The following is a 26,832-nucleotide window of genomic DNA, read 5'->3' as shown; positions in this document are numbered from 1 at the left end:
TTCACTACCATCTCATGCATGGGACCTAGAAATTAACCCAAGGACACACATGTGATTTTTCACTAGAGCATGTGCTTGAAGTGCAAATTTGAATTATGCACATTAAATGCACAGAAACTCAATTAATGTATAAAAAGGCCAAATGAACCCAGAATAATTCCAAAATTTAGCACGGTACTTCTATTTAGTCTAATCTGCTAGTGTAAAAAAATTAAGGCGGGAGAAGGCAGTGTAACTATGTCGTTTTGCACACGGATGTGACACTTTCCCTCTCGGAGCCACGGGCCTTCTTAAGGGAAGCTCCATTTTGCAAGAAGCTTACACCAAAGCTTGTCCCAATTCAGCCAAAAAATTACCGCAGCATGTTGGTGCCATGTCATGACACCATGCCAAGTTTCATGATTTTCAGGCGTGTTTTGGATTTACAGGAATTAAAAAACCAAGTGTCTCAATCTTTCCGGCCGAGCCACGATGCCCAAATGTTCGAATATCACTCAAGGACACACATGTGATTTTTCAAGGGACCTAGAAATTCACCCAAGGACACACATGTGATTTTTCAAACAACTTCGGTGCACCAGAGCCTCTGCTTGTAGTTCAAATTTGAATTATGCACATTAAATGCGCAGAAACTCAATTAATGTATAAAAAAGGCCAAACGAACCCAGAATAATTCCAAAATTGAGAACGATACTTCTATTTGGTCTAATCCGCTAGTGTAAAAAAATTAAGGTGGGAGAAGGTAGTGTACGTATGTCATTTCGCACATGGAGGTGACACGTTCCCTCTCGGAACCACGAGCCTTCTTGAGGGAAGCTCGGGTTTGCAAGAATCTTACACCAAAGATTGTCCCAATTCGGCCAAAAAAATTACCGCAACATGTTGGTGCCCTGTCATGCCACCATGCCAAGTTTCATGATTTTCAGGCGTATTTTGGATTTATAGAAATTAAAAAACCAAGTTTCTCAATCTTTCCGGCCGAGCCACGACGCCCAGATGCTTAAATTTCACTCCCATCTCTTGCATGGGACCTGGTAATTCACCCAAAGACACACATGTGTTTTCAAGCAACTTTGATGCACTAGATCCTGTGCTTGTAGTTCAAATTTGAATTATGCACATTAAATGCACATAAAATCAATTAATGTATAAAAAAAGGCCAAACGAACCCGGAATAATTCAAAAATTTAGCACGGTACTTCTATTTGGTCTAATCTGCCAGTGTAAGAAAATTAAGGCGGGAGAAGGCAGTGTACGTATGTCGTTTCGCACACGGAGGTGAAACGTTCCCTCTCCGAACCACGAGCCTTCTTGAGGGAAGCTCCGGTATGCAAGAAGCTTACACCAAAGCTTGTCCCAATTCGGCCAAAAAAATTACCGCAACATGTTGGTGCCCTATCACGCCACCATGCCAAGTTTCATGATTTTCAGGCTTGTTTTGGATTTACAGGAATTAAAAAACCAAGTTTGTCAATCTTTCCGACCGAGCCACGACGCCCAGATGTTTAAATTTCACTCCCATCTCTTGCATGGGACCTGGTAATTAACCCAAAGACACACATGTGATTTTTCAAACAACTTCGGTGCACTGGAGCATGTGCTTGTAGTTCAAATTTGAATTATGCACATTAAATGCACAGAAACTCAATTAATGTATAAAAAAGGCCAAACGAACCCGAAATAATTCAAAATTTTAGCATGGTACTTCTATTTGGTCTAATCTACCTGTGTAAAAATATTAAGGCGGGAGAATGCAGTGTACGCATGTTGTTTTGCACACTGATGTTACACGTTCCCTCTCGGAACCACGAGCCTTCTTGAGGGAAGCTCCGGTTTGCAAGAAGCTTACACCGAAGCTTGTCCCAATTCGGCCAAAAAAATTACCGCAACATGTTGGTGCCATGTCATGACACCATGCCATATTTCATGATTTTTAGGCGTGTTTTGGATTTATAGGAATTAAAAAACCATGTTTCTCAATCTTTCTAGCCGAGCCACGATGCCCGGCTGTTTGAATTTCACTCCCATCTCTTGCATGGGACATAGAAATTCACCAAAGGACACAGATGTGATTTTTCAAACAACTTTGGTACACTGGAGTGTGTGCTTGTAGTTCAAATTTGAATTATGCACATTAAATGCGCAAAGACTCAATTAATGTATAAAAAAGGCCAAACAAACCCGGAATAATCCAAAATTTAGCACGGTACTTCTATTTGGTCTAATCTGCCAGTGTAAAAAAATTAAGGCGAGAGAAGGCAGTGTACGTATGTCGTTTCGCACACGGAGGTGACACATTCCCTCTTCGAACCACGAGCCTTCTTGAGGGAAGCTCCGGTTTGCAACAAGCTTACACCAAAGCTTGTCTCATTCGGCCAAAAAATTACCGTAGCATGTTGGTGCCATGTCATGAAGCCATGCCAAGTTTCATGATTTTCAGGCATGTTTTGGATTTGTAGGAATTAAAAAAACGAAGTTTCTGAATCTTTCCGACAGAGCGACGACACCCAGATGTTGGAATTTCACTCCCATCTCTTGCATGGCACCTCGAAATTCACCCAAGGACACACATGTGATTTTTCAAACAACTTCGGTGCACTGGAGCATGTGCTTGTAGTTCAAATTTGAATTATGCACATTAAATGCACAGAAACTCAATTAATGTATAAAAATGCCAAGCGAACCCGGAATAATTCAAAATTTGAGCATGGTACTTCTATTTGGTCTAATCTACCTGTGTAAAAAAATTAAGGCAGGAGAATGCAGTGTACGCATGTTGTTTTGCACACGGAGGTTACACGTTCCCTCTCGGAACCACGAGCCTTTTTGAGGGAAGCTCCCTTACACCGAAGCTTGTCCCAGTTCGGCCAAAAAATTTACCGCAGCATGTTGGTGCCATGTCATGACACCATGCCATGTTTCATGATTTTTAGGCATGCTTTGGATTTAGTTGAATTAAAAACCCATGTTTCTCGATCTTTCCGTCCGAGCCACGATGCCCGGCTGTTTGAATTTCACTCCCATCTCTTGCATGGGACCTAGAAATTCACCCAAAGACACACATGTGATTTTTCAAACAACTTTGGTACACTGGAGCGTGTGCTTGTAGTTCAAATTCGAATTATGCACATTAAATGCGCAAAAACTCAATTAATGTATAAAAAAGGCCAAACAAACCTGGAATAATCCAAAATTTAGCATGGTACTTCTATTTGGTCTAATCTGCCAGTGTAAAAAAATTAAGGCGAGAGAAGGCAGTGTACGTATGTCATTTCGCACACGGAGGTGACATGTTCCCTCTCCGAACCACGAGCCTTCTTGAGGGAAGCTCCGGTTTGCAAGAACTTACACCAAAGCTTGTCCCAATTCGGCCAAAAAAATTACCGCAGCATGTTGGTGCCCTGTCATGCCACCATGCCAAGTTTCATGATTTTCAGGCGTGTTTTGGATTTACAGGAATTAAAAAACCAAGTTTCTCAATCTTTCCGGCCGAGCCACGACACCTAGATGTTTAAATTTCACTCCCATCTCTTGCATGGGACCTGGTAATTCACCCAAAGACACACATGTGTTTTCAGACAACTTTGATGCACTGGAGCCTGTGCTTGTAGTTCAAATTTTAATTATGCACATTAAATGCACAGAAAATTAATTAATGTATAAAAAAGGCCAAACGAAGCCGGAATAATTTGAAAATTTAGCATCGTACTTCTATTTGGTCTAATCTGCCATTGTAAAAAAATTAAGGCGGGAGAAGGTAGTGTACGTATGTCGTTTCGCACGCGGAGGTGACACGTTCCCTCTCGGAACCACAAGCCTTCTTGAGGGAAGCTCCGGTTTGCAAGAAGCTTACACCAAAGCTTGTCCCATTCGGCCAAAAAAATTACCGCAGCATGTTGGTGCCATGTCATGAAACCATGCCAAGTTTCATGATTTTCAGGCATGTTTTGGATTTGAAGGAATTAAAAAAACCAAGTTTCTAAATCTTTCTGACTGAGCCACGACGCCCAGATGTTGGAATTTCACTCCCATATCTTGCATGGGACCTCCAAATTCACCCAAGGACACACATGTAATTTTTCAAACAACTTCGGTGCAGTGGAGCATGTGCTTGTAGCTCAAATTTGAATTATGCACATTAAATGCACAGAAACTCAATTAATGTACAAAAAAGGCCAAACGAACCCGGAATAATTCAAAAATTTACAATGGTACTTCCATTTGGTCTAATCTACCTGTGTAAAAAGACTAAGGCGGGAGAATGCAGTGTACGTATGTTGTTTTGCACACGGAGGTGACAAGTTCCCTCTCGGAACCACGAGCCTTCTTGAGGGAAGCTCCAGTTTGCAAGAAGCTTACACCGAAGCTTGTCCCAATTCAGCCAAAAAAATTACCGCAGCATGTTGGTGCCATGTCAAGACACCATGCCATGTTTCATGATTTTCAGACGTGTTTTGGATTTACAGGAATTAAAAAAGCAAGTTTCTCAATCTTTCCGACCGAGCCACGATGCCTGACTGTTTGAATTTCACTCACATCTCTTGCATGGGACCTATAAATTCACCCAAGGACACACATGTGATTTTTCAAACAACTTTGGTACAGTGGAGCGTGTGCTTGTAGTTCAAATTTGAATTATGCACACTAAATGCACAAAAACTCAATTAATGTAAAAAAAGGCCAAACAAACCCGGAATAATCCAAAATTTAGCACGATACTTCTATTTGGTCTAATCTGCCAGTATAAAAAAATTAAGGCGGGAGAAGGCAGTGTACGTATGTCGTTTCGCACACGGAGGTGACACGTTCCCTCTCCGAACCACGAGCCTTCTTGAGGGAAGCTCCGGTATGCAAGAAGCTTACACCAAAGCTTGTCCGAATTCGGCCGAAAAAATTACAGCAGCATGTTGGTGCCCTGTCATGCCACCATGCCAAGTTTCATGATTTATAGGCGTGTTTTGGATTTACAGGAATTAAAAAACCAAGTTTCTCAATCTTTCCGGCCGAGCCACGACGCCCAGATGTTTAAATTTCACTCCCATCTCTTGCATGGGACCTGGTAATTCACCCAAAGACACACATGTGTTTTCAAACAACTTTGATGCACTGGAGCCTGTGCTTGTAGTTCAAATTTAAATTATGCACATTAAAATCACAAAAAATCAATTAATGTATAAAAAAGGCCAAACGAACCCGGAATAATTCGAAAATTTAGCATGGTACTTCTATTTGGTCTAATCTTCCATTGTAAGAAAATTAAGGCGGGAGAAGGCAGTGTACGTATGTCGTTTGGCACACAGAGGTGACACGTTCCCTCTCGGAACCACGAGCCTTCTTGAGGGAAGCTCCGGTTTTCAAGAAGCTTACACCAAAGCTTGTCTCATTCGGCCAAAAAAGTTACCGCAGCATGTTGGTGCCATGTCATGAAACCATGCCAAGTTTGATGATTTTCAGGCATGTTTTGGATTTGCAGGAATTAAAAAACCAAGTTTCTGAATCTTTCCGGCTGAGCCACGATGCCCAGATGTTGGAATTTCACTCCCATCTCTTGCTTGGCACCTCGAAATTCACCCAAGGACACACATGTGATTTTTCAAACAACTTCGGTGCACTGGAGCACATGCTTGTAGTTCAAATTTGAATAATGCACATTAAATGCACAGAAACTCAATTAATATATAAAAAAGGCCAAACGAACCCGAAATAATTCAAAATTTTAGCATGGTACTTCTATTGGGTCTTATCTACCTGTGTAAAAAAATTAGGAGGGAGAATGTAGTGTACGCATGTTGTTTTGCACACGGAGGTTACACGTTCCCTCTCGGAACCACGAGCCTTCTTGAGGGAAGCTCCGGTTTGCAAGAAGCTTACACCGAAGCTTGTCCCAATTCGGCCAAAAAATTACCGCTGCATGTTGGTGCCATGTCATGACACCAGGCCATGTTTCATGATTTTCAGGCGTGTTTTGGATTTACAGGAATTAAAAAACCAAGTTTCTCAATCTTTCCAGCCGAGCCATGATGCCCGGCTGTTTGAATTTCACTCCCATCTCTTGCATGGGACCTAGAAATTCACCCAAAGACACACATGTGATTTTCCAAACATCTTTGGTACACTGGAGCGTGTGCTTGTAGTTCAAATTTGAATTATGCACATTAAATATGCAAAAACTCAATTAATGTATAAAAAGGCCAAACAAACCCGGAATAATCCAAAATTTAGCACGGTACTTCTATTTGGTCTAATCTGCCAGTGTAAAAAAATTAAGGCGAGAGAAGGTAGTGTACGTATGTCGTTTCGCACAAGGAGGTGGCACGTTCCCTCTCCGAACCACGAGCCTTCTTGAGGGAAGCTCCGGTTTGCAAGAAGCTTACACCAAAGCTTGTCCCAATTCGGCCAAAAAATTGCCGCATCATGTTGGAGCCCTGTCATGCCACCATGCCAAGTTTCATGATTTTCAGGCTTGTTTTGGATTTACAGGAATTAAAAAACCAAGTTTCTCAATATTTTCGGCCGAGCCACGATGCCCAGATGTTTAAATTTCACTCCCATCTCTTGCATGGGACCTGGTAATTCACCCAAAGACACACATGTGTTTTCAAACAACTTTGATTCACTGGAGCCTGTGCTTGTAGTTTAAATTTTAATTATGCACGTTAGATGCACAGAAAATCAATTAATGTATAAAAAAGGCCAAACGAACCGGGAATAATTCGAAAATTGAGCATCGTACTTCTATTTGGTCTAATCTGCCACTGTAAAAAAATTAAGGCGGGAGAAGGCAGTGTACGTATGTCGTTGCGCACACCGAGGTGACACGTTCCCTCTTGGAAGCATGAGCCTTCTTGAGGGAAGCTCCGGTTTGCAAGAAGCTTACACCAAAGCTTGTCCCATTCGGCCAAAAAATTACCACAACATGTTGGTGCCATGTCATGAAACCATGCCAAGTTACATGATTTTCAGGCATGTTTTGGATTTGCAGGAATTAAAAAAACCAAGTTTTTGAATCTTTCCAGCTAAGCCACAACGCCCAGATGTTGGAATTTCACTCCCATCTCTTGCATGGGACCTTGAAATTCACCCAAGGACACACATGTGATTTTTCAAATAACTTCGGTGCACTGGAGCATGTGCTTTTAGTTCAAATTTGAATTATGCACATTAAATGCATAGAAACTCAATTAATGTATAAAAAAAGGCCAAACGAACCCGGAATAATTCAAAAATTTACAATGGTACTTCTATTTGGTCTAATCTACCTGTGTAAAAATATGAAGGTGGGAGAATGCAGTGTACGTATGTCGTTTCGCAAAAGGAGGTCACACTTTCCCTCTTAGAACCACGAGCCTTCTTGAGGGAAGCTCCCGTTTGCAAGAAGCTTACACGAAGCTTGTCCTAATTCGGCCAAAAAAACTACCGCAGCATGTTGGTGCCATGTCATGACACCATGCCATGTTTCATGATTTTCACGCGTGTTTTGGATTCACAGGAATTAAAAAACCAATTTTCTCAATCTTTCCGGCCGAGCCATGATGCCCGACTGTTTGAATTTCACTCCCATCTCTTGCATGGGACCTAGAAATTCACCCAAGGACACACATGTGATTTTTCAAACAACTTTGGTACACTGGAGCGTGTGCTTGTAGTTCAAATATGAATTAGGCACATTAAATGCGCAAAAACTCAAGTAATGTATAAAAAGGCCAAACAAACCCGGAATAATCCAAAATTTAGCACGGTACTTCTATTTGGTCTAATCTGCCAGTGTAAAAAAATTAAGGCGAGAGAAGGCAGTGTACGTATGTCATTTCGCAAATGGAGGTGACACATTCCCTCTTCGAACCACAAGCCTTCTTGTGGGAAGCTCCGGTTTGCAACATGCTTACACCAAAGCTTGTCTCATTCGGCCAAAAAATTACCGCAGCATGTTGGTGCCATGTCATGAAACCATGCCATGTCATGAAACCATGCCATGTTTCAGGATTTTCACGCGTGTTTTGGATTCACAGGAATTAAAAAACCAAGTTTCTCAATCTTTCCGGCCAAGCCACGATGCCCGGCTGTTTGAATTTCACTCCCATCTCTTGCACGGGACCTAGAAATTCACCCAAGGACACACATGTGATTTTTCAAACAACTTTCGTACACTGGAGCGTGTGCTTGTAGTTCAAATTTGAATTATGCACATTAAATGCGCAAAAACTCAAGTCATATATAAAAAAGGCCAAACAAACCCGGAATAATCCAAAGTTTAGCACGGTACTTCTATTTGGTCTAATCTGCCAGTGTAAAAAATTAAGGCGGGAGAAGGCAGTGTACGTATGTCGTTTCGCACAAGGAGGTGACACGTTCCCTCTCCGAACCACGAGCCTTCTTGAGGGAAGCTCCGGTTTGCAAGTAGTTTACACCAAAGCTTGACTTAATTTGGCCAAAAAAATTACCGCAGCACGTTGTTGCCATGTCATGGCACCATGCCAAGTTTCATGATTTTCAGGTGTGTTTTGGATTTGAAGGAATTAAAAACCAAGTTTCTCAATCTTTCCAGCCGAGCCACGACGCCCGGATGTTTGAATTTCACTCCCATCTCTTGCATGGGACCTAGAAATTCACCCAAAGACACACATGTGATTTTTCAAACAACTTTGGGGCACTGGAGCATGTTCTTTTAGTTCAAATTTGAATTATGCACATTAAATGCCTAGAAACTCAATTAATGTATAAAAAGGCCAAACGAACACAGAATAGTTCCAAAATTTAGCACGATACTTCTATTTGGTCTAATCTGCTAGTGTACAAAAATTTAGGCGGGAGAAGGAATTGTACGTATGTTGTTTCACACACGGAGGTGACACGTTCCCTCTCGGAACCACGAGCCTTCTTGAGGGAAGCTCCGGTTTGCAAGAAGCTTACACCAAAGCTTGTGCCAATTCGGCCAAACAATTTACTGTAGCATGTTGGTGCCATGTCATGACACCATGCTATGTTTCATGATTTTCAACCGTGTTTTGGATTTACAGGAATTAAAAAACCAAGTTTCTCAAACATTCCGGCCGAGCCATGACACCAAGATTTTTGAATTTTATTCCCATTTCTTGCATGGGACCTATAAATTCACCCAAAGACACACATGTTATTTTTCAGCGAACTTTGATGCATTGGAGCATGTGCTTGTAGTTCAAATTTGAATTATGCACATTAAATGCCTAGAAACTCAAGTAATGCATAAAAATGCCAAACAAACCCGGAATAATTCCAAATTTAAACACGACACTCATGTACTAGTTGCATGTTCATTGTACGTAAATGTTCTAGCAATTCAAACACAATCCTTTCCCTCCATAACACCATTTTGTCTTTCAAAACATAATGAAAAAAATCAGGTATACCACAAACAGTTTACTAGAAAGAATCGTGTGGGATGCGATATAAAATATCTTGGTGCACCGTCTTGTCTGCCTTACGCAGGAAGCTTCGACGTCTACAGTCCACCGCCCCCGCTTGAACAACACTTGCACGCCAGTTTCTCGCGACACTGAGCGAAAGTTTTTAGCCACCGCGGAAGTATCTATCTCCCCGGCCCCTCCCTCCTACCAAAATCCATATTTCCACTATTCCTCCTTGCTTTTCGAGTTCAAACCTTCAATGTTGCTTACTGGCAGCTCAGCCTCCTCGCCGGAGACCCTTCTTCTTGTGGCGCTGCCTCCTGGCCGGCTACCCTTCTTGTTGCAGCGTCGCCTCCTCGCCAGCGACCCTTCTTCTTGCAGCACCGCCTCCTCGCCGATGACCCTTCTTCTTGTTGCGTGGCCTCCTCGCCACCGACCCTTCTTCTTGTTGTGTGGCCTCATCGATATGGTCAGGTAATCTACACGTTTGGAATTATTCTGGGTTCATTTTGCATTTTTATGCATTAATTGAGTTTCTGAGCATTTAATGTGCATAAATCAAATTTGAACTACAAGCACATGCTCCAATCCACCAAAGTTTGTTAAAAAAATCACATGTGTGTCTTTGGGTGAATTTATAGGTCCCATGCAAGAAATGGGAATGAAATTCAAACATCTGGGCGTCGTGGATCGGCCAGAAAGATTGAGAAACTTGGTTTTTAATTCCTGTAAATCCAAAACACGCCTGAAAATCATGAAACTTGGCATGGTGTCATGACATGGCACCAAAATGCTACAATATTTTTTGGCCGAATTGGGACAAGCTTTCGTGTAAGCTTCTTGCAAACTAGATCTTCCCTCAACAAGGCTCGTAGTTCCGATAGGGACGTGTCACCTCCGTGTGCGAAACGAGATACGTACACTACCTTCTCCTGCGTGAATTTTTTTACACAGGCAGGTTAGACCAAATAGAAATATCATGCTAAATTTTGGAATTATTCCGGGTTCGTTTGGCCTTTTTTAAACATTAATTGAGTTTCTGCGCATTTAATGTGCATAATTCAAATTTGAACTACAAGCACATGATCCAGTGCACCAGAGTTGGTTGAAAAATCTCATGTGTGTCCTTGGGTGAATTTCTAGGTCCCATGCAAGAAATGGGAATGAAATTAAAAAATCTGGGCATCGTGGCTCGACCCTAAAGATTGAGAACTTGGTTTTTTAATTCCTGTAAATCCAACACACGCCCGAAAATCATGAAACTTGGCATGGTGTCATGACATGGCACCAACATGCTGCAGTAATTTTTTTGGCCGAATTGGGACAAGCTTTGGTGTAAGCTTCTTGCAAACCGGAGCTTCCCTCAAGAAGGCTCGTGGTTCCGAGAGGGAACGTGTCACCTCTGTGTACGAATTAACATACATACACTGCCATCTCCCACCTTAATATTTTTACACAGGCAGATTAGACCAAATAGAAGTATCATGCTAAATTTTGGAATTTTTCGGGTTCGTTTGGCCCTTTTTATACATTAATTGAGTTTTTACACATTTAATGTGCATAATTCAAATTTGAACTACACACACATGCTCCAGTGCACCAAAGTTGGTTGAAAAATCACATGTGTGTCCTTGGGTGAATTTCTAGGTCCCATGCAAGAGATGGGAGTGAAATTCAAACATCTGGGCATCGTGGCTTGGCTGGAAAGATTTCGAAACTTGGTTTTTTAATTCTTGTAAATCCAAAACATGGCTGAATAGCATGAAACTTGGCATGGTGTCATGACATGGCACCAACATGCTACGGTATTTTTTTGGCAAATTGGGACAAGCTTTGGAGTAAGCTTCTTGCAAACCAAAGCTTCCCTCAAGAAGGCTCGTGGTTCTGAGAGGGAACGTGTCACCTCCGTGTGCGAAACGACATACGTACACGACCTTCTCCCGCCTTAATTTTTTTACACTGGCAGATTAGAGCAAATAGAAGTATCATGCTAATTTTTAGAATTATTCCGGGTTCGTTTGGCCTTTTTTATACATTAACTGAGTTTCTGCGCATTTAATGTTCATAATTCAAATTTGAACTACAAGCACATGCTCCAGTGCACTAAAGTTGGTTGAAAAATCACATGTGTAACCTTGGGTGAATTTCTTGGTCCCATGGAAGAATTGGGAATAAAATTAAAAAATCTGGGCATCGTGGCTTGACCGGAAAGATTGAGAAATGTAACGCCCCAAGACTGGAGCTTCAGTTGCCTTCCAGGGTTTCCGGGTTTCATCGTGTGATTTGTTTGGTTCATCGCTTTCATCTTTGCATCATGTGCATTGCACCATGTCATCATGCCATCATGTCATTTCTTTTCTTAACTCAACTAAATAAATTGCATGGATCTTCGGTTCATTTAAATCGAGGGATATTCACTATGGTCATTACTCTTTAAAACATATTCTCCCAATATTTTAGGGAGCTATATAAATTATATTCCAATAATTTGGAATCACCCATAACACACGTGCAGATAATCCCATGCCTTTCTGCTTCGAGTTGATCTCCAAACCTTGCCGAAAATTCTTTCTTCTTTTTTTGAGGCTCCCCCAAAAGTCTCAACATTTTTGGTCCTTCCCAAACCTCATTTCGTATTAAAATCATTTGAATTAATTTTAAATGGGTTTGAATTCAACTTCAACCGTGTGCTCACTTCTATTTTGCGGGATCAAGCTCATTTTTGCAAGTCCGGGGAAATTATCCCTATGCGCAAAATCCTTCCGTAACCCTCTCCTTCTTTTCCATCTCTCGATTTTCTTTTCTGCTAAAGGATAATGTAGAGAAGAGAGAGGCCAGCCCTTTTAACCTCAGGCCCAACTACAGCTAGTCCGGCCTCTTGGACCTCCCAGGCCCAGCCACCAGTGGCCCAAGGCCCGCTCTCTCCCCCCTGTAACCCTAACGATCCCCTCGCATCTCACCTCACTCCCTCGTTCCACCCCGCGCCGCCAGGAGAGGACGCACGCGCCGCATCTCCTCTCGACCCGATTCCCATCTCCTTCCCTCTCTTCTCTCATGCATGGGGCCGCAGCTCACAGCGCCTGATCCCCATCCCTCGACCTCACCACTCAGCTGCGACCAAAGTTGGGGCGCCACCCACCTCCCTCCGCCGGCAAGCTTCAGCACCGGGACCTCTCCGTGCCCTTGCCCATTCCACCTCACAGCCGCTTGCCAGGACCCATGGCGCCGCCGTCCAGGACCCATGGCGCCGCCTGCTGCTCCCTTCATCGACGCCTGTGCACCGCCCCGTGTTTGCCGACGTCTTCAACCTCCCGAGGTCCTCCCGTACCTCTGCCGCGCCGGCCCGTGACGCCGTTGCCGAGCTCCACTAGGACCATGTCGGCGCCCGCCTCCAAGTCTACTGCCGCCAGCGCCCTGCAGCTCCCGCTGTTCTTCTCTAGCCTCCTCCGTGCCAAGTCCAGGGGCTCGTCACCTCCAGCGCCTCTACATGTCCAAGCCCCTGCCCCTGCCTCCACAACGACCCAACCGCTCGCCTCCGTCGCGTCCTTCCTGCACCTCCACACGCCGTGCGCGAGCGCCGGGGGCACCCTCACGCGACGACCAGAACCGCGCCAAGTTGTTTCCTCTTTGCACCTGTGATGTCTTGCGTGGACGCTTTTGAAACCGGATTTGGAACCTCTAGTGCCAAGCTCCACCACCGACGACCATTTTGGAGACGTCAAGACCCGGACTGACAAGTACCCTAACGTCATGCGTACAACGACCGTCGCCGAAGACCCGGGTAGCAAAACATCAAGTACCTATGACCGAAGAACGCCAAGTACCTCTCCGAAAAACGAACATGTACCACTACGTTCGGAGACATCGGATCCGTCAAGTCCAACAACGAATGGGTACAACTATCAGCGATCCCGAACAACTACGAAACGAGAACAACTACTTCGACTACCGTCGCGGAACGTCTACTTCCCCTACACCGCATCAAACTCAAACCCCTCTGATAACGCACGCTTCGAAGGTATAACCCCGAGACGACCGTCCGAGAACGTTCTCATGTGTTGTATGAGATGCACCCATTGTCTGCACCATGCCCGAGTTGTCACTTGCTCGTCCTCCTCTTTTGCCGCTAACCCGTGAGGACCCGGTATCCGGGAGCACCCCACCATCCTTGCATGTCACACCCCCGTCACTTTTCCTTTTGCACCGGCATCTCAATCGAGTTACCAACACTGGAATGTTGCCGTGGCACCATTTTCGTTGTCATTGCCGTGGCACCCCTTTCGTTTCCACCATGATGACAAATGACTCATATCTTATCATGTCAACGTTTTCATAAAAACTTGCATAAACTTGTCCATGTCATCCGCATCATGATAACAACAATTAAAATGCTTAAATTGTTGTTTGCATTTAAATTACTAATGCATGTGGGAATTTACTGGAATTGTTGTTGTTGTTTCCGGCCTCATTTAAAATGCCTAACTGTGTTTTCTACTCATGTTTCACCTCTTGACATGCTTAACAACATTTAATATTGGTGAGTACATAACCAAGAGAGAACTAAATAATTGATGTGGTGTTCCGTCAATATGCAACCCGTTGCATATTGAGCTCCACTTAATTTGTAGTTTTGTTTGTGCACTTTGCCATGCCATGCCGCATTAAACTAGACATGCATCATACTTGATTGTGCATCATGCCATGATTATGTGATGGTTGTTTACTACCTTGTTTGCTTCTTTTCGGTGTTGCTTCCTCGGGTTTAGTTCTGATAACGTCGCGTTGTGAGGATTCGTTCAACTACGTCCGTTTGTCTTCTTCATGGACTCGTTCTTCTTCCTTGCGGGTTTTCAGGCAAGATGACCATACCCTCGAAATCTCTTCTATCTTTGCTTGCTAGTTGCTCGCTCTTTTGATATGCCTATGCTGCGATACCTACTACTTGCTTATCATGCCTCCCATATTGTTAAGCCAAGCCTCTAACCCACCTTGTCCTAGCAAACTGTTGTTTGGCTATGTTACCGCTTTGCTCAGCCCCTCTTATAGCGTTGTTAGTTGCAGGTGAAGATTGAAGTTTGTTCCTTGTTGGAACATGGAGATGTTGTTCCTTGTTGGAACATGTTTACTTGTTGGGATATCACAATATCTCTTATTTAATTAATGCATCTATATACTTGGTAAAGGGTGGAAGGCTCGGCCTTATGCCTGGTGTTTTGTTCCACTCTTGCCGCCTTAGTTTCCGTCATATCAGTGTTATGTTCCTGGATTTTGCGTTCCTTACGCGGTTGGGTTATAATGGGAACCCCTTGACAATTCGCCTTGAATAAAACTCCTCCAGCAATGCCCAACATTGATTTTACCATTCGCCACCTAGCCTCTTTTTCCCTTGGGTTTCACGGACTCAAGGGCCATCTTTATTTTAACCCCCCCCCGGGCCAGTGCTCCTCTGAGTGTTGGTCCAAACTGAGCTGCCTGCGGGGCCACCTCGGGGAAACTTGAGGGTTGGTTTTACTCATAGCTAGTCTCATATGAGTGTGCCCTGAGAACGAGATATGTGCAGCTCCTATCGGGATTTGTCGGCACATTCCGGCGGTGTTGCTGGATTTGTTTTACCATTGTCGAAATGTCTTGTAACCGGGATTCCGAGTCTGATCGGGTCTTCCCGCTAGAAGGAATATCCTTCGTTGACCGTGAGAGATTGTGATGGGATAAGTTGGGACACCCCTGCAGGGATTTGAACTTTCAAAAGCCGTGCCCGCGGTTATGGGCAGATGTGAATTTGTTAATGTCCGGTTGTAGAAAACCTGAAGTTGACCTTAATTAAAATACATCAACCGCGTGTGTAACCGTGATGGTCTCTTTCCGGCGGAGTCCGGGAAGTGAACACGGTGTTGGAGTTATGCTTGACGTAGGTTGTTCTAGGATCACTTCTTGATCATAGTTGTTCAACCGTGCTTTTGCCTTCTCTTCTCGCTCTCTTTTCTGAATAGGTTAGCCACCATATATGCTAGTCGCTTGCTGCAGCTCCACCTCATACCTTTACCTTACCCATAAGCTTAAATAGTCTTGATCACGAGGGTGTAAGATTGTTGAGTCCCCGTGACTCACAGATACTTCCAAAACCAGCTTGCAGGTGCCGTTGAACCGAGTAGGTGACGCAACCAAGCTCAAGGAGGAGCTCGATGAAGATCTTGTCCTTTGTGTTGCTTCGTTCTAGTTGATCAGTAGTGGAGCCCAGTTGGGGTCGATCGGGGATCTGTGTAGCTTTTCGAGTAGTCTTCTTTTATTTTGGTTCTGTAGTCATACCTTGATTGTATTTGGATGTTGTAATGCTGTATTCATGTATTTGTGTGAAGTGGCGATTGTAAGCCAACTATGTATCTTTTCCTCTATTGTATTACATGGGTTGTTTGCGAAGATTACCTCACTTGCGACATTGCTTTCAATGCGGTTATGCCTCTAAGTCGTGCTTCGACACGTGGGAGATATAGCCGCATCGAGGGCATTACAAGTTGGTATCAGAGCCTTCCCCGACCTTAGGAGCCCCCTGCTTGATCGAATCGCTGGCATTATTGAGTCTAGAAATGTTTTGAGTCATTTAGGAATTATATATATCAGAGAGTTAGGAATTCTTTTTACTCCTCAGTCCCTTCATCGCTCTGGTGAGGCATCCTGACATAGAGTTTTGACTCTTCTCTTCTTAAATTTCACTAAAAAAATTTAGGATCACGCGGGTATCTTGGAATCGTTCCGATGGTTTTGTGACGAGAACATTGTTCTTGGTGCCTCCTGACATTTAGGGGTTGTGGTAGTGTCCCGGGGAGTTGAGCTCCGAGGTGTTGTCATCACAATTTTATCGTTGCAGTTCTGGAATACCTGAGTTTAGTTTCGCCGACATCGAAAATCTCTTTTATGCAGTTGTTGGTGAGATAACCTCGACGCCACCCAGTACTGGGGTGGGAGTTCGGGAGTATTGCCATAACTCGTATAACAGATGCTTTTCGAAGGTTGAGGTAGACGATTTCCGAAGCTTTCTTGGTTATGTTTTGAAGAATGGATACAGCTAGATGTAGGATTTGCTAGTTTTGGGTGAGATATTGTGCTTCCCCTGTATCCCCAACACCTGATTGCATAACCAGAAAATTTCGGGAGTTTATAAGTGGGAATTCAAGTAGCTCTTAGGATATCTTTCCGAGAGATGTATGATATGAAATTGGGGTTCGACGTCTAGTGGTCCGCCTATCCACAGTTGGTTTTATAGTGGTCTCGTTGTGTCTTAAAGAGTCCTTGGCTATGCCGACCCAGGGACGCTTCATATGTCATGTGCACTACCTTATACATGATGGTGCTGTACGATCGAGCCCGTGTAGGCCCCACCATGAAAACTTCGGACGAAATCTCTATCATATGTTTGTTCCGGCTTATTCCGCAAGCCAATCCTTGGTTTTGTTTTAAGTTGTAGTATTCGAGTTGCTTTGAAGTCAAGTGTTGATTCCCTTTCCTAAGCGGTGTTCTCATACCTTTATGTGAATACTAATCCTTCATGATAATCGAGATTGTCATGTCAATCCTTTTCAATCGGTGTGCTTCTCTTCAAGTGGATCCGTTCATTTCAACATCCGCAAGATCAACTCAAAGTCTTCTCAACGTTGTTTGTTTCATCCGTCTCCAAGTTGCCTTTGTTTTCCCGCCCTCCCACCCTTTTTCTTCAAGGAATAAGATTTCTTTATCAAGTATCTAGCTTATTGATGTGAAGTCTCTCCATTCTTTTCCGTCAATGTTCTTACCCGGTGGTTCTCGTGAAGATGCTCTACAAGTTCGTCATTCTTCATTCTTTTCATCTCCGGTGGTTTCAAGTCAAGCTTTGTTGATCATACCCCTTTTCCTCATTTCAATGCTTTCTCATGCTGGTGCACCTCTCAACTATCCTCTTCTCGCTATTCGTTTGTTCCGGAGTGCCAAAGATAGTTCAGAAGATTCGTGTTTACACTCTGCAGTCGTTCAAGATCTTTCGAGGATGTTATCTCATTCAAGCCATTTAATTCAACGGGCGAAATCTATCTTTTAAATCATTCAACTGTGTTGGTTGAGTGGGCCCTAATCCACAGGTCTTTTCCCAGGATCTTACCTGACTCTTCTAATTTTTCCTGGAGTTACTCCCAAATTCTTCTCGAAGTTTTACGTAAGAATGAATTATAATCAGTCATATGTATTTCTCCAGGATCGGTCAAATTCTTTTCATCCTTGGTTCAACCTTTCCAATCTTAATCCTGGAGTATCTCAACAATTCTTGGTGTTGTTTCCCATCGTCATTCCCGGATTTTGAAGACCGAAGAAGAGTTTCTTTTAAATCTTGCTTCATTCTCTTCAAAGATTCGTGATTCTAGCTTGTTGCCATCCTCTCATAATTATTTCTAATCGTGAGAATTCTTTTCACCCATCCGAAGCAATTTAGGAGTCTTTTCAGTTTGATTATCTGGAGCCCATCATCTCAGAGTTATTCATTCTCAGCTTTCAGCTCTCGTTCCCCAAATTTTACCGGTGCATCATTCAAATATTCTCTATTAAGTTCGTGATCTATTCTTCCTCTTGTATCTAAATTCTCTGAAGTATCTTCGTTCATTTCATAATTCTTCCCGGTGTTCCTTTATCTTTTCTTCGGCCATTTTAATTCTTATGGTGGTTCATTCAAAGATTCTTCTTCCCTCGTTTTTCATATCAATTCAATCATTCTTTCCAATCCTACCGGTGGTTCGTTGAAGACCTTCCCATGTTTGGGCTATATCTATCTTAATCCTTTCTATGAGAATAAGTGTATGCAATCCATTGTTTGTCATCAATTTAAATTGGTGAAGGATAAGCATAATGTAATTCTTATTCTTGTTTCATTGAGTTAATTCAATTCCTTATTCCGGAGGTTCATCAAATTCTCAGTTTCACTCGATTCATCTTTTCTTTTCCCGGAGCTCCAAACTCTCATCACCACGAAGCTCCATCTAAATCATCGCAAGGCTTCACTTTGTGTTTTCAACGTCTCTTTCATTCCGTTCGGTCATTCCTTTTGATTACCAGAGTTCTTCATGGAGGTTCTACATGATGGTTCACCAATGATTTAATTCCTTCTCGAAGTGCTCGTCAAGATTCTTTTTAGATGAGTTCAAGCATTATTCATCTGGCATCCCAAAGTCCAATTCATTCCATCTTATCTTTTGAGGTGGTGTTATGTCATTTTTGATAATTTTCTTCGTGTTTCATGATTCACAAGTTATCAAGAATGAGGTATTTTAAATCCACCAATCTCTTCGTTGGAGTTATCTTGTGTCATGTTTCACCTAAAGCCTTTCCTAAGGAATGTTGCTATTTATGGTGCTTATAAATGATCCAAGTTCTTCATTAATCCTCCCGGTTAAATAATTTCTCGTATTGTTCATATCAATCCAATCTATTGTTTTTCGTTAGTGCCAGAATTTCACCTCATAGTTTTCAGATGTTTTCTACAAGTCCACTACAACCTTGTTTCTTTCGTTGTTGGTTTTCCAACAACTCCGTTCGAACCTTCTCCTAAAGATGCTTTTGCAAGCTCATTTAAGGTAGAAGATGTTGTTTTCTCCTCTGTTCATTCCATCCCATTTCTCTCTTTTCTTCTGGAGGCATTGTGTTGTTGCTCTCGTCAACCCTTCTTGTTGTTCTTGTCAGGACCTTGTTCTTTTCATGCTTATCCATTTAACTGGAGTGTCACGTCCTCTTTTCAAGTATCCTCTCATCTTGTCAAGTTCTTATTCAATTCCTTTTCTTTTCAGTCAGAATGCTGCCCAAATTATATCATTCTTATTCCTTCTCTATCTTGTTTAACCGGAGTGTTGTGTCTATCATTCCTCTTCTAACCGGAGTCTCATCCAAGTGTTATAATTTTGCCAAGTTCATATTCTATGCCTTCCTTTTTCAAACGGACTGTTGTCGTAATTGATCCTTATCATTCCTTGTACATCTCGTTTCTACCGGAGTGCTTGCATGTACTTCTTGTCCATTGCAACCCTTTTCTCATGTCTTTCAACCTACAAGGTTCTAGTAATGTTCCTTGTTCCTCTTTTCTAACGGAGTGTTTTCAACTGCGTTCATCTCCGTTGTATTCTTTTCTCGAAATGGCTTAACCTTTTTAGGGTTCGTGGTTTCACCCATTTGTCAAAGAAGCAACTTAGTTTTACCTCTTCTCTTTCTCTTTCGTTTTCCCCTCCGGTGCCATTCTAGATCTCGGGATGAGATCATCTCGTAGTGGTGGAGTGTTGTAACGCCCCGAGACCGACGTGCCAGGTGTCTTCCAGTTATTCGCTGTCGTTGCCATGTCATTTGCTTGCGTGTTGCATCTTGCCATGTCATCATCGGCATTGCATCATCATGTTTTCAAAACTTGCATCCGTCCCGGTCTCCTTGTTCCGTCCATTGTCCGTTCTGAGCCCAGACAGACTTGCACGCGCCCGTGGCATGTCTGAAATATTAGTTTATAAGTGGCCAGAAAATGTTCTCGGAATGGGTTGAAACTTGGCGTGTGGTCTTATTTTAGTGTAGATAGACCGCCTGTCAAGTTTCATCGCATTCGGAGTTCGTTTGATAGCCCAACCGTTAAACTATAGCGGCATTATAGCCGGACACACGTTGGATGTTTCAGTCTCCGGAAACAGTTGCCGGGCCTCCCTCTCTTCTCTTCTCTCAGCTCGAGACCGTCTACACAGCCCACTACCTACCGCCAGGTCCAACCTAACCTCTCTCATCAGCCCGCGGCCCTCCTCGCGCGCACGCCCGAAAAGCTGTTTCAGACCCGACCCGGGCAGTCGTCACCGTTGGATCCGGATCATCCCCAAACGTCTACAAAACATCACCGTTTTCTTTTTTGGACTACCTAGTGTATTTTTCTCGACCGCTCGATTTTAATTGGAGGAACGGATTAGCCCCTAAACTCTCCCTCTTTCCTTATATATATAGTCCCTAGTCTAAATCTGGACAAAACCCTATTTTCTAGGGATCCTACCCTAGCGCCGCCGCCACTCTCTCTCGGGATTTCCCCCAGATCCGATCCGTCCAATTCCCCCAACCAGCGCAACCGTCTCCCTCCTCGATCGCCCACGACCCCGAGCCACTTCTCCCGCCAGCAACTGAAGCCACCGACCCGGACCCCGTCGTCCTCCGGCAGCAACCAGGAGCTCAAGCTCCCTCTCTCGGTCCATGGCGCCCTCGCCCCAAGCACGCAGGACCACACCCTTCCTCCCTGCTCTCCCTTCCCTTTCTCTATTTTCTTCTCTTTTCCCCGCTATCTCTCTTTGTCGCCTCCACAGGACGCCATGGCCGGCCTCTTCTTTTGATCCATCGCCGTGCCTCCGTCTCCTTCAAGTAGCAGCATCATCCTCATGTCGATTGCGGCCTCATCGACTCCAGCAAGCCTCGCCGGAGTTCTTCCGACGACCACCTAGGGCATCACCGTCATCAACCAGAGATGCCGGGCCACGGAGCCGAGCTGCCCGACGCCTTCGCTTCCTCCACCGGGTCTCCTTACCTCGCCGCCCGGACCCGCCGTCCTGTGCCTCGCCCATGCGCAGGCGTCGTCAGCTTCACCCCTGCGCCTCCAGTCCAGGTCGCCGCCGCCTTGCTCCGTTTTCGTCGACGGCTTCCTCTCTGCTCCTTCTCCTCACCAGCTCTCTCTCTCTCTCTCCCTCATAGCAAGACGCTGCCGCTGGTGCTCGCCGTAGACCTCCTCATCGTTGTCCTAGTCCCGACCCCCGCCGGATTTGGCCGGTCCCCGCCTCGCCTCACCGCTGCTCTGCCTCGTCGTCGCCGGAGTCCATCACCGCGCCTGTTGGCTCCCTCTGCTTCGAGCAACAGGACGAGTACCGCCCCCCTGCGTTGACCCATTCTAGTGCTAGCGAGAACGAGCGCCAAGGCCCAGCGTGCCCTGCTAGGCCGCCTCCTCCACAGATCTGGGCCGAAGCCCATGGTGAGGCCCCAGCGGGGCCTCCATTGTTTTTTTTCCTGTAGACCCAGCTTGCTTCAGATTCGGCCCAATGTGTTTTTTTCGTTGTCTGCGATTTTAGCAATTAAACCTGAGACAACAGTTTTGCAGTTTAGCCCCTAAGCTTCATGCATATTTTAACTCACAAACTAAGCATCACATGGAAAAACTTAATATATGAAACTTGCTTAGAATTTTGTGTAGATTAATAATTTGCAACTTTCATCTATGTTTAAAATGATTAAATTGCTGTTTGTTTAAATTTGCCCCTATGCCATGTTAAAATGATTTAATTCATAACTAAATAACCATAGCTCAGTTTTAAATAATCTTTATATGTAAATTGGGTAGAAAAATGCCTAGTTTAACATGATGTACTCATCTAGCATGTTTAACAACTCTAAAATTGTGTTTAGGGCAGATCAGTACCAAACCAAAAATATGCACATGAGGAGTTTCCGGACTTGTTGTTTTGTTGTTCCGGCCTCATTTAAACTTGCCTAGATAGATAGTTTTCATTTGCTTCACCCTCTTGCCATGTTTAACAACATTTAATATCATTGGGTACATAGACAAGATCGAACTAAATAAGTCACATGGTGTTTCGTCAATATGCAACGGAGTTGCATGTTGAGCTCCACTTAATTTGTAGGATTGTTTGTGCATTTTGCCATGCCATGCTTCATTAAACCGGACATGCATCATACTTGGTTGTGCATCATGTCATGCTTATGTGTTGGTTTCTTACTATATTGTTTGCTTTCTTTCCGGTGTACTTCTTCTTGGTAATCCGGTAACGTTGCGTTTGTGAGGATACGTTGGCTACGACTGTTTGTCTTCTTCATGGACTCGTTCTTCCTCCTTGCGGGATTTCAGGCAAGATGACCATACCCTTGAAATCACTTCTATCTTTGCTTGCTAGTTGCTCTCTCTTTTGCTATGCCTATGCTACCATACCTACCACTTGCTTGTCATGCCTCCCATTTTGTTAAGCCAAGCCTCTAACCCACCTTGTCCTAGCAAACCATTGTTTGGCTATGTTACCGCTTTGCTCAGCCCCTCTTATAGCGTTATTAGTTGCAGGTGAAGATTGGAGCTTGTTCCATGTTTGGAACATGGTTATTTTGTTGGGATATCACAATATCTCTTATTTATATTAATGCATCTATATACTTGGTAAAGGGTGGAAGGCTCGGCCTTATGCCTGGTGTTTTGTTCCACTCTTGCTGCCCTAGTTTCCATCATACCGGTGTTATGTTCCCGGATTTTGCGTTCCTTACACGGTTGGGTTATAATGGGAACCCCTTGATAGTTTGCTTTGAATAAAACTCCTCCATCAAGGCCCAACCTTGGTTTTACCATTTGCCTCACCACCACCTACTTTTCCCTTGGGAGTCGCGCTCCCGAGGGTCATCTTTATTTTAACCCCCCCGGGCCAGTGCTCCTCTTAGTGTTGGTCCGAACTGAGCTGCCTGCGGGGCCACCTCGGGGAAACTTGAGGGTTGGTTTTACTCGAAGCTAGTCTCATCTGAGTGTGCCCTTAGAACGAGATATGTGCAGGTCCTATCGGGATTTGTCGGCACATTTGGGCGGCTTTGCTGGACTTGTTTTACCATTGTCGAGGGTCTTGCCGGGGGAGTCCACCTCGCGCTCTTGCTCTATTTGCGCCTCTGGTCTTGGTGTTGCTTTGGTCGTCTTGTGTCCCGACTTCCCTCCTCTGCTGTACTTAGTGTGGCCGTGGGCGCGGCTCTGACTGCCTGTGCAAAAGTAAAGGGGTGCAAAATGAGAGCCCCTACTTTTGTACACCGACAGGAGCCCCCAGGCCTGGGCCACACATAAGTGTGGCGCGTTGTTGGGCTAGGCCCAGAACGGTGCGCGGGCAGGTGGGCGAATTTTTACTGCAGTAACTTCTCCGTCTGCTGCACTTCCCCACGTCCCGCATTGAACGCGCGACGTGGGGGGTTATGCGTGACGTGGGGGTCATGTGTGGGGCGGTTTCCGCACGAATGCGTCACATCATGGTAAAGTGGCGGCTTGCGCCTTCCCCATAAAAAGAGGAAAACGCAGAGGCACGACTCATTTACTGAGTGGGCTCGGGTCGTGGTCTTCAAGGCGTCCGTGCTCCACGACCACGGGGCGGAGAACGGCCGTCTCATCCGTCCCCTCGATTTTCGCTCGCCCGCCACGTGTCCCTCGTGCTCTGAAGATGGTAGGCGGAGGGTGCGGGCCTTGAATGACGAGTTGGGGAGACGGGCCGCTGCTGATTGGGGCAGTGGGTCAGCCTCGATTCTCTGCACCCCCGATGGTTGGATTGGCTGAGTGGGGCGGCCAAGCCCCGACCCCGCCCCTTTATAAGAAGGTATAATTAATTTGGTGCCCTTAGTTGTGTCCCACTCGGCAGGTTTACCCCTAGTTTCCGAAAACACTTGTTCCTGCCCAAAGCACTTTGCTCCTCTTATGCTTTTGCCCTTTGACCGTTTGACCATCACTTTGAAAACTTCATAAAAAATTCATACTAACTCAGAAAAATTCAAATAAGATATCAAAATGTTTATAAAAGCATCACCTATATGTGCATGTCATTTGCATTCATGAAAAAAGTGTTGGCTGGTCCCCATCTTAGTTTTAGCTCATATCATCTTAGCATGAACAGTAAAATCTAAAAATAATATAAAAATTCTAAAAAAAATGGTGGCAAACTTTGACCAGTGTTTTGAGTGCTTGCCAAGTTTCATAAGGGAATGACATTCATGGAAGTCGTGGTAAGAAAATGAAATTTTGGAGCATTGATTTTTGTTTTTTTGCCACGACTTCCATGAATGCCATTCCCTTATGTAACTTGGCAAGCACTCAAAACATTGATCAAAGTTTGCCACCAAATTTTATTAGAATTTTTGGAATTTTTTTAGATTTTATTGTTCATGCTAAGATGATATGAGCTAAAACTAAAATGGGGACTGGCAACACTTTTTTCATGAATGCAAATGACATCCACATATAGGTGATGCTTTTCTAAACATTTTGATATCTTATTTTAATTTTTCTGAGTTAGTATGAATTTTTTATGAAGTTTTCAAAGTGATGGTCAAACGGTCAAAGGGCAAAAGCATAAGAGGAGCAAAGTGGTTTGGGCAAGAACAACTGTTTTCGGGAACTAGGGGTAAACCTGCCGAGTGTGACCCAACTAGGGGCATAAAATCAATTATCCCTTATAAGAAGGGGGAGGGGGATGTCACCCCACAATATTTCATCATCCCTCTCCTTCCACCTTGGCCCTGCTTTTTCATCTGCCATGGTGAGAGGGGGCGCCGGTCCTTCGACGGTGGCGGCAGGGTCTCTGCTTGACAGCGCGTCCCTCCTTCCAAGAGCCCGCGGCGGTGGAGCCAGCCATGAGAGGAAGGGGGAGGGGGTGAGGACGAGGCTGGCGTGGTGCTCGGGGAAGAGGGGGACGGGGCGGCGCACCGGCCTTGCCTCCGCCAACGATGTCTCCCCGAATGGAGGGCCACGTCGGGGACCAGCCTCGTGAGTTCTTCATCAGGCTGCATCGGCCACCGCGCCGTCGCCTTCGTCTCCCTGCGCCATTCGCTCGGGAGATGGAGCTCGATCCGCCCCAGACCCTGAGGTTGCATATGAGGGGCTGCGGGAACGGCAGCACGCGGGTCAACGTCGACTTTCCCGCCCCTCACATCATGTACCTTCGTCGCAGATGGAAGACTTTCGCTCGTATCCACAGCCTAACGGCGGGGCTCGTTCTCTATTTCAAATTAATGGAGAACGGCCTGCTCTCCATCAAGGTCTTTGGAGACTCTAGAACTCGCCTGAAGTGCTGCATGGAGAGCTCCTCTGACGATGAAGACACCTCCTCAAGCAGGAGTGATGAGGAGGATAGCGATAGCAATGACGAGAGTGTCGATCGAGGGTACATCGACCTCGTCTCTGACTGACCGCGTCGGCCCTCCCTTTGCCATGCACTCTGCCGAGGGCCTTCCTCGTCAAGCTCTCCATCGGTGTATTCCATGTCTCCTCCTTTTTGCCTTCACCTGCTGCACCTGGGTGGAAAATGGCAAGAACAGGGATCACGGGGCACTTATCTTTTCTAGCTTGTAAGCCTGTGGGCACTCGTTAAATTTCAAAATTTGTAATCCCCTTTCTCGTGTACCCATTCTGTATGAATTGTACTTGTTTGCAACGTATGAATGAAAGGAAGGGTTTTTGCCGGGTTTCGTTTGTGCATGGGCGAGGGCCACACTGAGCAACGCGTCCTCGTTATCTTAAGATAAACGTTGTATCCCGGCAACATGCCTTGCCGTCCTCCTTCTCTATGGCCCGACTACACTCACGCTCTTCTCGGAGGTAGGGGCCGAGTAGGATTAGGCCTTCCGCTCGCCCTCTTCCCATCGCACTACAACCAAGTTCCGGTCCAAAGTAGAGTTTTCGGACACGGGGCGGAGGGGGCAAGATGGTACGAGAGCGAGCGAAGCCTTATATGTTCAAGGTTCATACGGGCGCACAGAGTGGGGGGAGAAAAACTTATCTCATGTTGCAGCCCCCGGCAACCTTGGCTTGCCGCGGTTAGATCCTTGTGTCTGCAGCCCCCGGCAACCTTGTTTTGCCGGGGCCGGAGCCGGCTTGTTCTTTTTCTTCCCAATAGCTCAGCAGAAATGTCCATGTACCCTGCGAACCAAACAGGACGAAAGGAACAGAGTGATGCACACTCGACGTCTATGCTAGTGGTTTGACGCCGCTAAGAACTATCAACCCTAACTGAGGGAGAGACTCGACCCAGCATGCATGCTAAAACTTAGGGCGCCAGCACTTCATTTATTTATGCTCAGGGTTTGCGCCTGGCTTTGTACAAAGGGTTACATGCCTTGCTTGCTAGGCTTGTACAAAAGGTGGTTTGTCGGGGGGCCCGGCAACTGCGCCTTATGGATAAAACTTTCAAAGATGTATGATGTTCACAGAGTTGCTCACTGGGACACCATCTTCGGTTTCTAGGTGGACTGCGCCAGGCCTGGTGACTCGTATTACCCAATAAGGGCCTTCCAACTTTGGTGTCAACTTGTTGGAATTCTTGGCCTACTGAACATGCTGAAGAACAAGGTCACCTTCCTCAAAGCTTCGGGCATGAACCTTGCGGCTATGGTAGCGGAGCAAGGCTTGCTATTAGCATGCTGCTCGTACAGCCGCTCGAAGACGATCTTCCTCAAGGAGCGTCGCGTCATCTTGGCGCAACTGCTCTTGCTCAAGCTCATCATACGCGAGCACTCGAGGTGACCTGTATGTGAGTTCCATGGGGAGAACTGCTTCTGCCCCGTAAACGAGGGAGAAGGGTGTTTGACCGGTGGCTCGATTTGGCATCGTTCTGATTGACCAAAGAACAGCCGACAATTCATCAATCCAGCATCGTCCGCACCTGCGTAGCCTCTCAAAAGTCCTTGTCCGGAG

The sequence above is a fragment of the Triticum aestivum genome, chromosome 6A (genome assembly GCF_018294505.1).
Source record: "Triticum aestivum cultivar Chinese Spring chromosome 6A, IWGSC CS RefSeq v2.1, whole genome shotgun sequence".
Classification (NCBI taxonomy): Eukaryota; Viridiplantae; Streptophyta; class Magnoliopsida; order Poales; family Poaceae; genus Triticum; species Triticum aestivum.
The sequence above is the reverse complement of the archived record's forward strand: the minus strand, read 5'-3'. Positions refer to the sequence as shown.